Here is an 18478-nt window from a genome sequence, read left to right as displayed (position 1 = left end):
GCATCACAGGCTAGTAAAATACATTCAAGTAACTGGGAAATTATCAGGTCTTTCAGCCACAAAAAACTGAACACTTTAAGAAAGCATACTCATCATGGATCACTTTGAAATATATGAGATCTCAATATTCAAAGTGAGAAAAAGCCTTTATTAAAAGTAGTGCTAGGAAACGGAGAAAATAAGAATAAAATTTACCCTTTGAAATATATGATTTTCAGACTGAATGAATGCAGAGTTTGACAGTGTGGTGTTGACAGTAATGTCTTGTCTTTAGATTATCTGGATTACGAAAGCAAGCACTTTTTTCATTAAAACAATTATGTACTAGGAAAAACTGTCATAATGGTATTAATGTTGGCAATACTGATTATGAAATTCAGGGATAAATTGCTGCCTATGGTCTGTGTCTTCAGTATTGTAAGCAGCAGCTATCATGTAATTTCAGATTAATACCAATTTTGTTCCCTGATAGATGGAACTTAAACAGTATATGCTGCTTTAAATTTCTACCTTTAGCAGATCTGTATTGGAGGGAGTTTTCCTTTGTATTTTTTAATGTTATTCTGTTTCCAGAAGCTTGGAAGGTAGAGATGACTAATATTTTAGCCTTTTCTTGGAGAAAAGGAAGAACTCTTGTTGAATATTTTCACAGATGATTGTGATTGCTTTAAATGACCTCTGTGGCAATTTAAATTAGATGGATTTAATCTCAGTAATGTGCTGGTCACATAAATGTCATGTTTTAATAGGAAAACTTACTTGTAAATCTTTAGACCTTTGTTGTCACTTAGGCTGGGGAGTCACTACCCTATTTGGCATCTTACTAGTTGGGAGGACCTTTTCTGTGTACAGTGATGTGACTTTTTGACCTTTATTCTCACTATGCAATAGAGAGTTTCATGCAGTTAATTTGACATGTCGAAATTGGGAAGTCTGTAACCTGTTTTTGTTTTTATTTTTTTAAGATTTCTCTTTTTCATGTCCCTCATTACTTAGCAGATGTTCATTTGGTGGGAATTCTTATTCACATGAATGCTTGAATTTAGTGGCAAGGAAGAAAAGACTCAAATTATTGTTTTTAAAGAAAAAAACTTGCAAACTACGTATTTTTAAGAAATCAATTGAACAGAAAGGAATGCATGGTGTTTTTGAATGGCCATGCTTTTTATTCACTGACTAGTATTCGCTTTTTTACAGCTTGTATCAAAAGAAATGATCTTTGTTTTTCTCACAGGCAAAAACAGGTTGACACTGGTGGGTTGGCTTTATTAATTAATTTTTTTCTATTAGGTTTTCTTTAATAATGTTACATTTCTAAATTATAGCACATGTTTTAGTTAATTCTGAAATCACTTACTTCATTTATTGATTTATTCCTCATATCATGAATATTGTTTTTTAAATGTTCTATACAAATTTGCACCACTTTTTTTCTTACAGCTTTTGCAGTTAATACATTCTAAACTTGAAAATGTGGTTATCAGTCAGTAATAGAAGTATCACTGGAGGATTTATTTAATTTTGTATTAATTTTAGTCCTAGCTACTAAAGTATGTAAGCCTTAAAGTTTAAAATGTTTTTCTTAAATTAGCTGTAGACACAAACATTTTCATATACTTTGTGAAATGGGAGGAGATAGTCCATTGTTCTTGTGGGTTTTTTCCTTTAATTTCTGTATCCTGAAGCAGTGCAGATATAGGGTACACTAATCAAGTGAGCAAGGTGCAATATGTACAATATAAGGAGAAGCTGTATAAATCTCAGTATAAAATTATAAAGTTTGTTAACTGTAAAATGTACTGTATTTATATGTAATTCTCATTCTAAAAGTTGCCATAAAAGCTGAATTGGAAGCTTCATGTCTGCATGAAATTTCCTATATTTTTAATGTGTATGATGAAATTAATTTTTCTTGAATATTAAAATCTGCCAATCGCTACAAAAAGAATACTAAAAATCTCATTTCTAGTTTTAATATGTTTTTGCAGGATATTTACATGGATTTAATATTGAAACCATTTATGTCTTGTCAATATCACATAAGAGACAGTTACTTAGATGCAATAAAAACAGGTGAATGACATGTACTTTCCTGCATCTTTGTTAGTGAATACGATTTTTAGAAGGGATTTTAATTAAGGTTTAAATAAGAGCTGGGGACATGGGGAATGAGAAATACGCTCTTAAAAGTGTATGTGTGTATGCATTCTTATATTTGTGTGTGTCTATAGTAATGCTATCTGGAAACTAGTGCAATGAAAAAACACAACAGGGGTGAACTGAGGCAAATGTGGCTCAGAAAGGTCTCTTTTGACCTTTAAACCTGACATTTCTTTGTGGATATCACACTGACTCATCTAATTTAATGTCACACGTTGAACCCAGCAATGTCTTTTCTTCCTATTGAAAACTAGCCTTCTCATCCTGTTTTCTTTAATCTATCACACAAGGTGAAGTCTATCCACCCTCACTGCCATAGCACTTACAAATATCACTGATATCATCTCTCCTTTCTGTTCACATTTTTACAGTCTCATTATTTATGTTGCTTAGTGTTTTCTTACACCTGTTTGAAGCCTACAGGTTAAGATGTGGGTGGAGATATATACTAATGACTTATTAGATCTATAATGCCAGGGATGAGTTCAATATAACAAACCAGTGGAATGATTCTGCTTCTCTTCTGACTCACTCCTTAAAATGTATATTGAACAAAGGTGAAGTTAGAAAAGTTGTATTAGCATTGTTTTATTTTGCATGACTTAAAATGTGTTTTTCTAATTATTAATAATCTATCTAGTGCCTCAGACTTGATAATTGGGTTCATTAACAGAGCCTTGAAAAGTTCGGGTAGAGACCACAAAAATGTAGTAGCTATGCATGAAGATTAGCTGATAGTTTATCCGTTAAGACTGCTTACGGATGTAAGCAATGAAAATCTAACTAACAGTAGCTAAGAGAAATAGAGATTTATGTTTTCATGTAGCATAGAGTCTGGAGGTTGGCAGCCTACAACTCTGTGATGCCATCAGCAACCCTACTTTTCTGCATTTCTTAAAATGGAATATTCTTAGAGTGTTGCTTTTACCGTCTTGTTTTTCTCATCATGCCTCCATCTGCTGTCATATCTCATCTGCCATCCAGATAGGAACAAGGGAAAAGGACTAAGGAAAAAGGCAAGGAGATATGTCAGCTGATTGTCCTTTTCTGTCAGGGTAGCAGTGTCTTCCCCAAAGGCCCCATCTAGCAGATTTCTGAGTATGTCTCTATGGCCAGAACTCTGTCTGGCACACATTCATTCTAAACTGGAAGGTAGTTAGGAAAAAGGAAGGTGTGGGGGTGTGAAATCACCTGCCGAAAGTGTCACAGTTGTGGCCAGTTTATTTCAGTTTGAGATGACATGGTCATAAAGACCTTTGTCACCTTCAGAATGCAGCAAAGCATGAGAGAATATTAGAAGGCCGCTGAGAAAGAGAAGTTTTAGGATTACAGAAGTATTCAACAACCAACCATATAAGATCTGAAAGGGATGATTTTTTCAGTTCTGTGTTTGATTAAATGTACAAGAGCCATGGCTACATGGCAGCGATTGGGGGAAAAAAAAAAAAAAAAATTGGGAATAGCAGTTGTCAACAATGTGATCTAGCAGCCAGAAAGCTAGTTTTCTCGTGCTCTGTATTAATTGAAGTGAATATATTTTGACTCTAATTTTAAATATACCATTTTGTTCTGATGGGTGTTGTCATCTCCAGAATGTTATGCTCACATGTTTAGGAATCCAGATTTGAATCAGAATTATTATAATAATGAATAACTTTTATTGTGAAAGTATTTTCCAGTGGACACTATTAAATAAGCTTAATTTTAAATTTTATATGAAGAAGTAAATTACTTCTAAGTACTTCTATTTTTATTTTTAATTTACTAAGATTATTTTTATTAACTTTCACAAAGAAATTTTGGGTTGTTTTTGTTTATCTTAAAGTCTGTGGATTTCAGCTCCTGCCAGTGGTTTTTTTTTTCCTCTCTATAGTTACATCTACCAGGTCTCATTCACCTAGATTAGTTATTACAGACCTGATTATTGTCAAGATTTGCTTCTTCCATCATTATTTTGTTATAGATTTTATTCCGTGTGGTTTTAGGCTTCTACAGTGTTACTTGGTGGTGTTTCTACCAGGTCTAATTTTTCCTGGGTCAAATTTTTTTGTGTTCTTTGAAATCAAAAGGAAAGGTTCTTAAGTCAGTTCTTATATCTAAAGCAAATTTCATGTTTTAGATATAATGTGTAGCATTAGCCATTTGTGTAGCATTAGCCATTTTCAGTTTTATTTTATGCTAATTACTGCTACCATTTATTTAGCACATAGGGTTTGAGTTTGTATCATATACCAGGGACTGTACTAGCCACTGGTGATACACTGGTGAACAGAGCTTACTGTCTGCCTGGGGAGATAAAATAAAATGCTTGTAATAACAATAAAATTTCAAGTAGTGTTAAATGTCGGGGAAAAAATGAAGCGATCCAGGGAGATCTCTCTAACGAGAAGCAATTTAGGCAGAGACCTGAATATGCTCTTTACTCACATAGTTTCATAGTTCACTCAGGTGGAGGGAGTGAAATGTAAAAAGGGCATGAGTTGAAAACACGCTGGGTGTATTTGGAGAACAGCAAGAAAGGCAGCGTTAGGCAGAGTGCATTAGCAGAAGAACTGTAGGAAATGAAGAGGTTGGCAGGGGCAGAACAGAAGGGGCCATTTAGGCCACAGATAGGACTTCAGAATTACTCAGTTGTGGCAAGAAGCCTTTGGTAGGTTTTGAAGGATGCTCTCCAGGCATCACGTCCGTGAGCCTTCCCCACTGTTCACGGCTCTGTTGAAGACAGTGCTCTGTTGTCCCGGGACTCACGGTCCACCGGACTAAGCACTGGTCAGGCAGGGGAGGAAGAGCCATCACAAAGAAAGAGTTTCAGTGGATGAGTAGCTAGGAGTTCACCAAAGTGGGGAAAGGTCATCCCGGCAGAGAGAGAGCAGCGTAGGCAGAACCTCGGAGGAGGGAGGGGCTGAGGGGAACTGGGGAGCCCCGGGTCTTCTGCACCACAGGGTCCTGGCTCCTGGTCCCTCCTGGCCGCCCTTTCTCCTCTTTGTGGCTCCATCCTCATCTCCCTGATCTTAGAGACCAGGGCTCCTCCCTTTAACTTCTGTCTCATCTCCACCCACACCCCAGGGACCCCCACCCAGACCCACAGCTCCAATCCTGTCCACCTCCCGGTCTTTCTCCCGTGGTCTGTCTCCCTTGAATCCAGACTAGCTGTTCATTGCAGAGCTTGAGTCCTCAAGAGCAGCTCTTGGATACCCCATAGACACAGGAGACTGGCACATCCACGTCCCCACTGCCTCCTACCATCTGATTGGCTCCTCCCTTTCTTTCCTGTTTCACGTGTTCCATCAGCAATACCTTGAAAATGAAGCCAGAATCCATCCGCACTCACTCCTCCACTGAGACCAGCCCTCCTTGTCCGTCTTTGGCCAGGATGGAGGCAGCCGCCTCCACATGTCTCCTTGATGCCAGCCTTTGTCCCCGACAGCGGCAGGGTGATCTTTTAAAAACATTGTCAAGACCTGGCGATGGCCGCCTTTGTACTTAGGAATCAAAATGCTTTCCTTGGCCAACATGATCCCACCCCACCCCACTGTCCCTCTGTCCTCATCTCCCGACAATGGCACTTGGCTGCAGCCACACCAGCCCCACTGCTGTTCCCTCCACTGAGACCTCTCCCCTCCTGGATACCAGCAGGGCTCACACCTCCCTTCCACAGCCCCTGCTCAGGGTCACCCGATCAAAGGGGCCTTCTTTGGCCAAGGTTTACAAAATAGAAGCAGCCACCTGCTCCCATCACTCTCCCTTTGTCCTCCTTCAGCTGCCTTGTCATGTGCACCGCCGCCTGACATCACGTTTGCTTTCTGGCTTTGTGCCTGTCTACTCCGCAGGATGGTAAACCCCAAGAGAGTTGGGATTGGTGTTTCTTCTGCTCAGCTGTGACCCCAGCATATAGAACAGTGCCTGGTACATAGTAGGTGCTCAGTACATCCATGTTGCATGAATGGATCTTCTTGCCCAGTGCCTTGTGCACAGAAGGCACCTAGACAGTGTCCAGTCAATGAACTGCATTAGTACCGTTAGTAGCTCCCATTTGTTGAGGACTTACTGAGCTAAGCAGCTGCAACAAATTGTGCTGTTTAGCCTCCCCAGCTGCACTGCAGCTTGGCCATCCCGAGCCTTATTTTACGAAGGAGACACCGAGGCTCGGTGAGAGATTCCTGGGAAATGCACAGCAGCTGAGCTGGAATTGGAACTCAGGTCTGGTGAACTCCAAAGCCTGCATCCTTGTACTGGGAAGAGCAACGTCTCTGCCTTTTTACTTCTCTCCCTGTGAGAACTCAACCTGAGATGATGCCACTCTATGCTGGGTGCATAGCTGCCCTATGGTTGTGGGTTCTCTGTGCAAGGCAGGTCTCACCTATCCCCAGGGCAGAACCTCAGGGCTCCCCCAAAGCACCTGAGATCTGGCCTGCAGGTGTCAGTGAAACAAGTCCTGGTCTGGGTACAGGAGCCTCCTGAAACTCAGCCTGGCTTCTGATCTGCCATCGGCCCCTTCGTGGGCTGCCAGGCAGGGGTTTAAATGAGGTGATGGTGCCAGCCTTTGTTGGGGTGCATGGTTGGTTTTGCTCTCAGGGTTTGTCTTTTCCCCTGCACCATTTGTGAAGGTCTTTTGCAGCCCTGGGAATCTTTCTGGAGGCGGCAGGTGTACTCATCTCTTCCACCTGGCAGCTCCCCGCCTCCCTCTGCAAACCACTCCCCACAAGAGGAGGGCCCGGCGGAACAGAAGGTAAAAACACAACACCCACGTTTAGTTTTAATGAGTTTACTTCGAACACCTCCTAGCTATACTCTAGCAAACCCGCAGAGGGGTGAGCTGCGTAGTCTTCGAATCAGAGCTGAGTTCAGATCCTGTCTACGGGCCAGTGGGCAACTGCAGGTAAGCCAGTAGCTCTCCTGAGCCTCAGTGTTCCTATCAGTACAATGGACACAAGTGGCCTTTAGGTTGTGAGATGATTGTAAGGACTGGAACAGAGCCCGGCCTGTGGCAGATGCCTCAGGAAATGCTAACTGTGATGATCGTCGTGACTATTATTTGAAGAGTAAAAAACAAGAAAATCCACTCGGCATCCCACTCACAGCTACAACTGCTTTCCGTTTTTCTCCCTTCTAATGCACACCTGCTTTTGCACGTCTCTAATAATGATGTGCCTTCTGATTTTATTCTCCTATTGAATCAGCGATGATCCTGCAATTTTACCCGACCTTTCTAAATACCATTTCAGCGGCCACCCAGTTGTCTGGATTCCATGTGTGGGATTCATGCAGTCATTTCCCTACAGCGGGGCATTTGTACAGCATGTAAGACACCTTTGTGAGTTTGTGGCCTTTCCCTTTCTGGAATGATTTCCTCTGGATAGATGCCAGGCAGGGAGATTCCTGAGTCCAGGGGGGTGACAGTTTTATGGGTCTCGATTCCAGCACCAGCCCCATTCCCAAAGGGCTAGTGCAGTGAGGCAGCTTTTGAGGGCACTGGATTCGGGGCACCCTCTCCAGCATGGGGTGCCCCCATTTCTATACAGTTTGCATTTCTTGAGATGGAGTCTCATTCTGTCGCCCAGGCTGGAGTGCAGTGGTGTGATCTTGGCTCACTACAGCCTCCCTCTGCCTCCCAGGTTCAAGTGATTTTCCTTCCTTGGCTTCCCGAGTAGCTGGTATTACAGGCGCCCACCACCACACCTGGCTAATTTTTGTATTTTTAGTGGAGATAGGGTGGGTGGTGGGGGAGGTTCACTGTGTCAGCCAGGCTGGTCTCCGAACTCCTGACCTCAAGCAGTCCACCTGCCTCGGCCTCCCAAAGTGCTAGAACTACAGGCGTGAGCCACCGCATCCAGACTGTTTGCATTTCTTTGATGGTTTTTGAGATAAAACACTTTCATTTGTTAACTGTATTTCCTCTCTTGTGAGTTGCCCATTTATTTTGCTGCACCCCTAGGACGGTTGAGGTTTGAAGCCATTTTCATGAAGCAACGTTGATCCTCCACGTTTCAGTTCCTTGGTGTTCTTGTCTGTGTACATCCCTCATTCTGTTTACTTAATACATTTTTAATTGACTTGAAATCAAGTCAAATTTGTAGAAAACTCAAGATTTGCATTAAAACGAACAAGTAAACATATGCAGTATGAGATGGGGCTGCATCACACTGACTCGAGAGTTCAAGTTGTAGGAATTTTGGGAGCCTGTTGTTAAACAGCCACAATTGCAAATTATATAAATATTCAATTAAATACATTGTATTAAACACAGAGGTAATACATCCTCAAAATGTATCACTTAGTTCTTTTGCTACATTTACCTATCATCTGTGCTGGCAAAGTTATTTGCATCTGTTGTGTCTGTATGGTGGAAATCTGTTAAGTGGCGACTACTTGTATCTCTTCCTGTCTTTGATTCAGTGACAGCACCAGTATTTACACTCGGGAAATTTACAGCACGTGCTACAAATCAGGGTTTTCTCCCTCTGGAGAACAGGTTGTGTTAAATGTTTACCAGCTTGCTCCTGTGCATAAGGGTTCAAATGCTAGTATATTTACCTCCTCACATAATCTCACTTGCTCCAGTGGTCTGTGAACACTACTGTGGGAAGCCAATGTGTTTCTTTTTTCTTTTGGACACAGAGTCTTGTTCTGTTGCCCAGGCTGGAGTGCAGTGGTGCGATCTCAGCTCACTGCAACCTCCGCCTCCGGGGTTCAAGTAATTCTCTTGAATTAGCCTCCTGAGTAGCTGGGACTACAGACCTGTGTCACCACGCTCAGCTAACTTTCTGTATTTTTAGTAGAGACAGAGTTTTGCCACGTTGCCCAGGCTGGTCTTGAACTCCTAAGCCCAGGCAATCCGCCTGCCTTGGCCTCCCAAAGTTCTGGGATTACAGCCAATGTGTTTCTTATGTGCACATGAAAACAGCAACCTAGTGTTTCCAGGGATACCCACAGACAGGCACCCAGGGCGATGATAGCCAGGACAAGAGGCAAGGTGGTCCTGGGAGGCCAATTCATCGGCCCTTTGCAGCTCCTAGCCCTTCCCCAGGCAAAGAAAGCAGGGCAGATGAGGAGGCAGAAAGACTGGTCTGACCTCCGTGCCACACATCTGGGTCTTTAGTTCTCCCAAGGAAACGTCTTAGGCATCCTCTTTGCAAAGCCTCCGGCCCTGTCCTGCTTTTCTTTCTCTGGAACAATCCGTGTTTATTGTATGGATGCAGCCCAGACAAGATTAATTTACTCATTTATTCAGCAAGCATTTATTGAGGGCTGGCTGAAGGCCATGCCGCGTGTTAAGTGCTGGGAACAGAAAGATGAAAAAGGCCAGGCCCCTGCCCTTAAGGAACTCTGTCCAGTGATGTGTAGAAAATCCATTCTGACCCTGCCCTGGCTTTGCTTGGAAAAAACAATGTCTTCAGCCAAAGGGTGAATATTCCTTAGGGAAGGTTTTGGAAAAGTCATTTTGAAGAGGCACTTCTGGAATGAACTAGACCTAACACAAGTATTTGTAGTTCAGATGGAGATTTTGTGTCTCTGGGCCCAGGGTGCAGCTGTCAGGAGAAAGGAAACAGCTCCCATTAGGAGCTTGGCAACGTGGCACACCTGTTTCTGGGGACGTGCTGCCTGCAGCGGGTATCTTACAAGCCCCCTCCTCGGAGGTGGCTCCTATAATCCTGCCCCGGGAGAGACCCGCATGGCTCCACCCAGCCAGTTTGGAATCTTAATTTAAATGCCCTAACGCAGCAACTACTGTGCAAACAAAGATGCCAGCTTGTGTGAGTAATTAACAAAAAGACGCTTTCACAAAGGCCCAGGTGAATCTGGGGGCTCGTGAATATGCCTCCAGCTCAGGATGCTCCTTTATGTTGATTTGACAGGAATCCCACTCAATCACCCTCTGAGCTGCAGCAAGAGTAATGTGGAAGACGCGAGATCCTACAGAGAGGAGTGTGGTTGGGCCGGTGGCAGTGATGTTCCCAAAAAACCAATTTAGTTCAGTGGCCCTTAATGGGCCTGGCTCCCAGATCAGGCACTGCAGGGCAGGGCGAGTGGAGAAGGAATTTATCTCCATCGGCCTGGGTAAGGGAGGACCATGGATTCTACTTTATTTCCCCCACTATTAAGACCCTGGTCTTCACTGCTAAAATATCTGCTTCTAAGAATAGATTCTTGTTGGCACTGCAAATGTCTCCGAATATGGGCATTTCGGCTCCCATCACAATGATGGAAACCGAGGCTTGCCCGTGGGCTGGAGGATGCTCACTCCCTGCTCCTCCTAAGCACCCTTCAGCTTGGACTTCCTGTAGTTTCTAAGGGGTCCCAGAGGGTGCTGGGGGAGAGGGGGACTTGTCACCTGACCCCTTCAGCCGTGAGCTCTGGGATTGAGTCTGTCACACCCTGTGTGCTGGGACCTACGGCTTCAGGAATCTTTGGGTGCGGCAGCTGGGGGCAGGCAGGAACAATGGGCTCTGGGGCCACCTCGGCTGGGCTTGGACCGGACTCTGCTGCCCAGCTGTGTGTCCTTGGGCAAGTTGCATCACCTCTCTGGGCTGCCATGTGGATGTAGGCACAGAGAGCAAATGAGCTCCACCTGGCAAGGGGATCACGGGATGAAATCAGAGGGGATGTGGGGAGGGCCTAGCTCCGCACCCCGCTCATAGGAAGAATCCCCAAAGTCTTATCCTCTTTTCTTGTCTCTGTCCACTCTGTGGGGAAAGAGGTCCTTGCTAAGCGTGCCTCCTTCGCTTACCCCTCGTTTGAGGTTGCTCAGGGCTTACGGCTTCTCTAGCCAGACAAGAAGGAGATACTGTGCTAGGTGGTTGGTTCTGTTGCCAGCCTGGTTGCTCTGGGGTCGTTGTATCCTAGGATCTGCTTCCCGGTGAGCTGGCTTGAGCTGTCTGAAACTTGGGAGGCGGAAGCAGCTGTCACTGATGCTGGTGGTCTCACTGGGCAGAGCCAGGGAAGCACAGCTGCAGGGGTTCCCCAGGGCCCCCAGTGTCCTTGGGTTTTCCATCTGTGTTTGGCTCCTTCCCAACCACCCACCCTAGGCTGGCAGACCCTGTGAACCCTCCCTGTGGTCTCACGGAGGCAGGATGGGCCTGGCTTCAGCCTCCATGCAAGCTGGCCCCGCTGCCTTCCTGCCCGGCACTGCTAAGTGTCCCTTCTCTAAGCCTCCACGGTCCCTTCTGGACCTTCACTGCCCAGCTCCTCCCACAAGTGTGGAAACTCAAGTCCCTATCATAAATGCCCTATTCCATGACAGCCACGGCTGCTGTGTCCCTGCCTGGACTCTGACCAATTCTGTTGTCACTTGGTTTCTAAGGGACACGTCCTTGTCACCCTGCAGGGCCTCAAGCCCAGATGTGTCCCCCGATCAATGTGTACACTTTACTGGAGTGCCGCTTACCTCCTCCCCAAAGCCGTGATTCAATCCATGGGACATCTCACCGTTGATGGCATCCGAGAGGGAGGGAGCTTCGGGACTCAAGTCTGCAGGGTTGTCAAGATGGGAGAGAGTGCTTCCGTTCGTTTAAGGGAAACATGGAGCCAGCGAAACACGGGGACTTGGTCAGGTGGGGGTTTTGGCGAGAGGCCACTACCGCACAGCTGACTGCAGCCAACCAGCAGGAATGGAGGCAGGGAGGTCTGGGGGAGGCCATCACTGTGCCCCAGGCAGTGGGGGGGACACAAGGCAGTATTTTGGAGGTAGTGCAGGCAGGACCCACAGAATTGGATGTTGGAGGGACACAGTGAGGACAAGGACAACTCGAGGGTCTGACCCAAGAGACACGTGGTGTTGCTGCTGACCAGGAAGGACAGCACTGGAGGGGCGGGGCTGGGCACAGGGTCGTGCATTGTTACAACCATGGGATGCCAGCACCAGGGGAGAGGCAGAGAGGCAGAGGTGGGTCCTGAGGGGCTAGGACAGGTCACAGGTGAGCAGGAGTCTGTGTGGCATGGTGTGTGGTGTGTGCATTGTGTGATGTGTGTGTGGCATGGGGTGTGTGTGTTGTGAGTGTGTGGCATGGTGTGTATATGTATATTGTGTGGGTCTATGTGACGTGTGTGTGTTGTGTCTGGCATAGTGTGTGTATGTTGTGTGGGTCTGTGGCATGGTGTGTGTGTGTGTATGGTGTGGTATCTGGCATGGTGTAGTGTGTGTAGTGTTTGTGTGGCATGGTGTGTGTATATTGTGTGGGTCTGCAGCATGGTGTGTGACGTGTATGTTGTGGGTGTGTGGCATGGGGGGTGTGTGTGTGTATATTGTGAAGGTCTGTGGCATGGTATGTGTGATACTGTGTGGATCTGTGTGGCATGGCATGTGTGTTTATGTGTATTGTGGGTGCCTGTGTGGCATGCTGTGCGTGTGTGTATTGTGGATGTTTACTGTCCTGGGCAGTAGAAAAGACGTCGGGGAAGCAGCCCCAGCATCAGGGACGGGCCAGGAGTGCAGAATGCGTGGAAGCTGGTCAGGTCAGAGCCCGGGCTGAAGGAAGCACAGAGATGTAAGGGCACCAGGGCCCATGGGACCAGGAGCCAATGATCAAGGCCACAGTGCACACAGCCTTGGAGGCAAAGGACACATTCATTTCATAAGGATTAAAAAGCATGGGCCAAGTCTGGGCCCAGGCCAGGACTGGGGATACAGAGTGGATCAGTCCCCATCCCTGCCCTGAGGTGCTTACCCACACCCATTCACCTCACAGGTTTCCCCACCCTAGCCCCTTAGTGAGCTCCTACTCATTCCTCAAAACCTCAGTGAGGTCATGCCCCTTCCAGAGGCCTCTCCCCATCCTCTAAAAGACCCCTCTCCCTGCTGCCCACTTCCAGCACAGAGAGCCCCGTGGCCTGTTTCCACTGGACTGGGTGAGGACAGGACTGGTCTGAGTCTTCTGGGAGGTGCCAGTGCTAGAGCAGAGCCCTGGCCTGGGAGTCCCTCATTCCACTCCCTCACCCACAGACTCACTGTTTAACCTTGGGCAGGTCATATCCCTCCTCGGCCTCACTCTCCCTTTGTATAAGATGAGGGAAGGGACTGAGGCTTCTAAGCCATCTCTCAGCTTAAAACCTTTGACTTTCTATCTGGCTAATGGAGGCACTGATCAGGGGCAAGAATGGATTTGAAAAACACTTTGAAAAATTCATAGCAGAAGGCAAAGGAGAAAGAATCTTTATTTTTTTCAGAGTGGGAGGCAGAGGAGTTATGGACAGAGGCTGCCGATGAAAAGGACAGCATCTCAGAGCACTTTGTGGTGTTTAATGTCTAATGCGTCCTCCCATTAAAGCAGTGGCATCAAATATTTACCAAAGCAGCATTAAAAATTAACCTTTACCATGGGGATGTATAAAGTCTCTAAGATCCCTGAGAAGTGTCTGAATATCAGGAGGGTAAAGCGACAGGAAGGAAGGCTACAAGCGGGGCGTGAACAATGGAAGCCTCTAAACCTGACATAGCTCCCTGTTGACTCCCACTTCCAAAGCCAGGGCAGCCTCCAGCCCTGTCTCTGCAGAGGCTCCCAGCCCTTCGGAGACCCCAGAAGGCCTGCAGGATAAAGAAAGGCCCTCAGCTGGGCATCCACAGCCTTCCATGACCTGGTCCTGCCTCTCTGGGCAGCTGGGATCTGTAGGATGGAAAGGAATGAGCCTGCCGGAGTTGGACGATACCAGGGGAGGAAGTGGGAAGTAAGTGGTCCAGGCACTGGAAATAGCATGTGCAGAGGCACTGAGGCAGAGACAGCCGCACATCCATCCATCAGAAGGGCAGTCAGGTGGCACGAGTGTGGGGGAGGAAAGAAATACAGGAGGGGACGGGTGGGAGATGCAAGTAGGTCTGACTGTGCAGGGCCATGGTGAGATGTGGGCTTCTTAGTCCAGGGACAAGGGTGCCCTCGAGGAGAGTGACAGGAGGCATTTGCCTTTGGGAAGGGAGCTGGGAGTCCACTAGAGAGGCTGCCACTGTCCCACGAGCTGCAGCCATGTCTGCGGCTTGGCGGAGGGTGGTGGTGGGGAGGGGCCTGCACCAGGGAGTGGAGTCCGTGAGATTGGCCAGGGCCTGGGGTGGGAGCTGAGAAGGAGGTGGGGGTCCAAGGAGGATGTCTGGGACCCTGGGCTGAGCAGCCTGGGAGATTTTCCAAGATGCAGACCTTGGGGCAGACGTGGCTTTGGGCTCAGCAGCATGGAGTGTCTTGAGTTTGAGATGCCCCGAGAGACCACTGCAATGGGCCTGGGGAGGAGCATCCCCCACCCGTGGCAGGAGGAACCCCAGGGCGAATGGGGTCTGGAAGCTGCGAGAGGATCAGGGCAGCCGAGGGACGTGGGACGTGGCCTCGGATGTGGGCTGCGTGCCCTGCCCTCCGCTTGTCGCTCCTGCGATGTCCCCTGCTTCCCATGCCCACGTCCCCATCCCAGGTACAATCCGTGGGCTCCAACAACACACCGGGCACCGTCCTGTCTGCCAGAAGCCGCTGGGCATAGCCGGCACCAAATAGCTTTGCCATCCCCACCCCACCGCCTGCCTTTTACTATAGCTGGGTTGCCTGCCAGCTTCTTCCTGAAGGAAACAAAGTTTCCATGCTTGATTATTTAGATTATGTGGCGCCCTAGAAAGCACAAAATAATTCTCATTGTCCTCAAGCAGGATCTTTATTTTGGTTTTTCCTGGAGACCAGGGGAGCTGACTGGGGCGCGAGGGAGTTTGCAGAGCACGGCCATTTCCCCTGCGCCGCCATCTTGCCAGTGGCGTTTTTCTTGCCATTTTGCTGGAAACTCAGGCTCAGAGAGGCCACAGCAGGTGTCCAAAGTCAGACAGCCAGGGAGAGGCTCTCCCAGAGCACCTACAATGTGCCTTGGTCCCCCAACACACACACACACAGCCCCCAACACACATACACAGCCCCCAACACACACACACAGCCCCCAACACACACACACAGCCCCCAACACACACACACAGCCCCCAACACACACACACAGCCCCAACACACACAGCCCCCAACACACACACATAGCCCCAACACACACACACAGACACACACACAGCCCCCAACACACACACAGCCAACACACACACAGCCCCCCACACACAGAGCCCCCAACACACACACACACAGCCCCCAATACACACAGAGCCCCCAACACACACACACAGAGCCCCCAACACACACACAGCCAACACACACACACAGCCCCCAACACACACACAGCCCCCAACATGCACACACAGCCCCCAACACACACACACGCACACACAGCCCCCAACACACCACACGCACACACAGCGCCCCCAACACACACACACACAGCCCCCAACACACCAGAGCCTCCCAACACACACACCAGAGCCAATACACACACCAGAGCCCCCAACACAGAGCCCCCAACATATACACCAGAGCCCCCAACACACACAGCCCCCAACACACACAGCCCCCAACACACCAGAGCCCCCAACACACACACCAGAGCCCCCAATACACACATCAGAGCCCCCAACATATACACCAGAGCCTCCCAACACAAACACACCAGAGCCCCCAACACACACACCAGAGCCCCCCAACACAGAGCCCCCAACATATACACCAGAGCCCCCAACACACCAGAGCCCCAACACACACCCCAGAGCCCCCCAACACACACCCCAGAGCCCCCAACACACATACCCGAGCCCCTCCACACACACATACCCCAGAGCCCCCAACACACCAGAGCCTCCCAACACACACACCAGAGCCAATACACACACCAGAGCCCCCAACACAGAGCCCCCAACATATACACCAGAGCCCCCAACACACACAGCCCCCAACACACACAGCCCCCAACACACCAGAGCCCCCAACACACACATCAGAGCCCCCAACATATACACCAGAGCCTCCCAACACAAACACACCAGAGCCCCCAACACAGAGCCCCCAACATATACACCAGAGCCCCCAACACACCAGAGCCCCCCAATACACACATACCAGAGCCCCAACACACACCCCAGAGCCCCCCAACACACACCCCAGAGCCCCCAACACACATACCCGAGCCCCCCCACACACATACCCCAGAGCCCCCAACACACACGCCAGAGCCCCCCAACACACACGCCAGAGCCCCCCAACACACACGCCAGAGCCCCCCAACACACACGCCAGAGCCCCCAACACACACACACCCCAGAGCCCCCAACACACACACCCCAGAGCCCCCAACACACACACCCCAGAGCCCCCAACACACACCCCAGAGCCCCCCAACACACACCCCAGAGCCCTCCAACACACACCCCAGAGCCCTCCAACACACACACCAGAGCCCCACACACACACACCAGAGCCCCACACACACACCCCAGAGCCCCCAATACATACACCAGAGCCCTTCAACACACAACCCAGAGCCCCCCAACACCCCAGAGCCCCCCAACACCCCAGAGCCGCCAACACACAACCCAGAGCCCCCCAACACCCCAGAGTCCCCCAACACCCCAGAGCCCCCAACACACAAGAGCACTCCAACACACACACCAGAGCCCCCAACATACACCCCAGAACCCCCAATACACACAGAGCCCCCAACACACGCCAGAGCCCCCAACACACACACACGCCAGAGCCCCCAACACACACACACGCCAGAGCCCCCAACACACACACACACGCCAGAGCCCCCCAACACACACGCCAGAGCCCCCCAACACACACCCCAGAGCCCCCCAACACACCCCAGAGCCCCCCAACACACACACACCCCAGAGCCCCCCAACACACACCCCAGAGCCCCCAACACACAAGAGCACTCCACACACACCAGAGCCCCCCAATACACACCAGAGCCCCCAACACACACCCTAGAACCCCCAATACACACAGAGCCCCCAACACACACACCAGAGCCTCCAACACAGAGCCCCCCAACACACAGAGCCCCCCCAACAAACACAAGCCCTCCAACACACACACACACACACACAGCCTTGTCCACTCCCCATCTGCATCTATCTAGATGGCCCATCAAGATATTTTGCTAAAGGCAAAATAAAAATTCTTTCAAACATCTCTGCGGCCCCGCTTTGAATATGTTTTCTCCCGACAATAGGACATACATTTCTTGAGTGCTTTCTGTGTGCCGTGTGTTGTTACATGCACTGTCTCATGTCCTCACAGAAATCTCCATGTAGCAGATGAGTAAACTGGGGCGGGTGGAGATGGTGACTTCAAGCTAAGGGTGAGTGAAGATTGGTGCATTCTGGAGTCCTCTCTGCCAGGGGTGCACACTGAATGGTAAGGCTGGGCCAGAGCCCTCACTTGCCTCCCAACAACTCTCCCCTGAAGCAGAAAAAAGCAGAAAAGGGAATGCAACTGTGATGCAGAGAAGCCTGATCCAGACACCAGCTCACTCTGGGGGAACCCACACATCCCTGAAGGATGGGGCTGGTGCCAGGGAACCCCCAGAGCCATGCTGGCGCCAGTAGGAAGAGGAAGCAGGAGGCAGAGGGAAGACCTTCCCAGGCAGCCTGGCTCCACAGCAGATTTGCTGGCCTCAGTAAGCAGGGAGCTCCCCATCACTGGGGTGTGCAAGCCAAGGTCAGAGGCTCGTTCCCTGAGGATAGAGTAGAGGGATGTCCAGATGCACAATCTCCAAGATCCTCCCTCTCCCAGAATCTCTAGCACTGCCCTGAGGCCTTGTATTAGCTAGCTGGTGCTGTGTAACAAGGTACCCCACAAGTCAGCTTAAAACAACAAGCATTTAACCCTTTCTGTGAGTCAGAAAGGTGTAAGTCAGGGTGTGGCTCTGCTGGGTCTCCTGGCTTGGGGTCTCTCAGGAGGCTGCAGTCAAAGCATTGGCTGAGACTGTGGTCATCCTCAAGGCTCTGCTGGAGAGGATACACCTCCCAGCTCACTCAGGTGGCTGGTAGTAGGTTCACATGTTGGCTGGGGGTGTCAGTTGCTCACCGGGTGGGGCTCTCCACAGGGTATCTCATGGCATGACAGATGACCACCCAAAAAGAGGGCTCTGGGAGAGAGAGTTCAAGGTGCAGGGCTCAGTGGAACCCACTTTTTTGGAGCCTAACCTTGGAAGGGACATCCCATCCCTGTCACTTCTGTTCTATCCATTTGTTACAAGCGAGCTACTTGGCTCTGTCCCCATCCTTTGTTCTCCTTTGGGTACCAAAGGAGGGTGTGAGTAGCTGCAGGTGGATTCTTTGGAGGCTGTCTTAGGGCTGCATACCACAGGCCTCAATTTAGAATCGGAGTAGGGGGCTGTGAGCAGCCACATTTTACAGATATGGGGACTGAGAGCAGAAGGGAAAAGTCAACATTCTGGTGTGTGTGTGTGTGTTGGG

The 18478-nt window shown here is 49.1% G+C and overlaps 1 protein-coding gene across 3 annotated transcripts in view; it reads left to right on the top strand.

The window, feature by feature from the left end:
• LOC129052638 (uncharacterized) overlaps window positions 1-18478 on the top strand; it is a 109283-nt gene that overhangs the window by 74912 nt on the left and 15893 nt on the right. The window lies entirely within an intron of this gene.

Source organism: Pongo abelii, chromosome 23, assembly GCF_028885655.2.
Source record: "Pongo abelii isolate AG06213 chromosome 23, NHGRI_mPonAbe1-v2.0_pri, whole genome shotgun sequence".
NCBI classification, from domain to species: Eukaryota; Metazoa; Chordata; class Mammalia; order Primates; family Hominidae; genus Pongo; species Pongo abelii.
The sequence above is the reverse complement of the archived record's forward strand: the minus strand, read 5'-3'. Positions and strand labels throughout refer to the sequence as shown.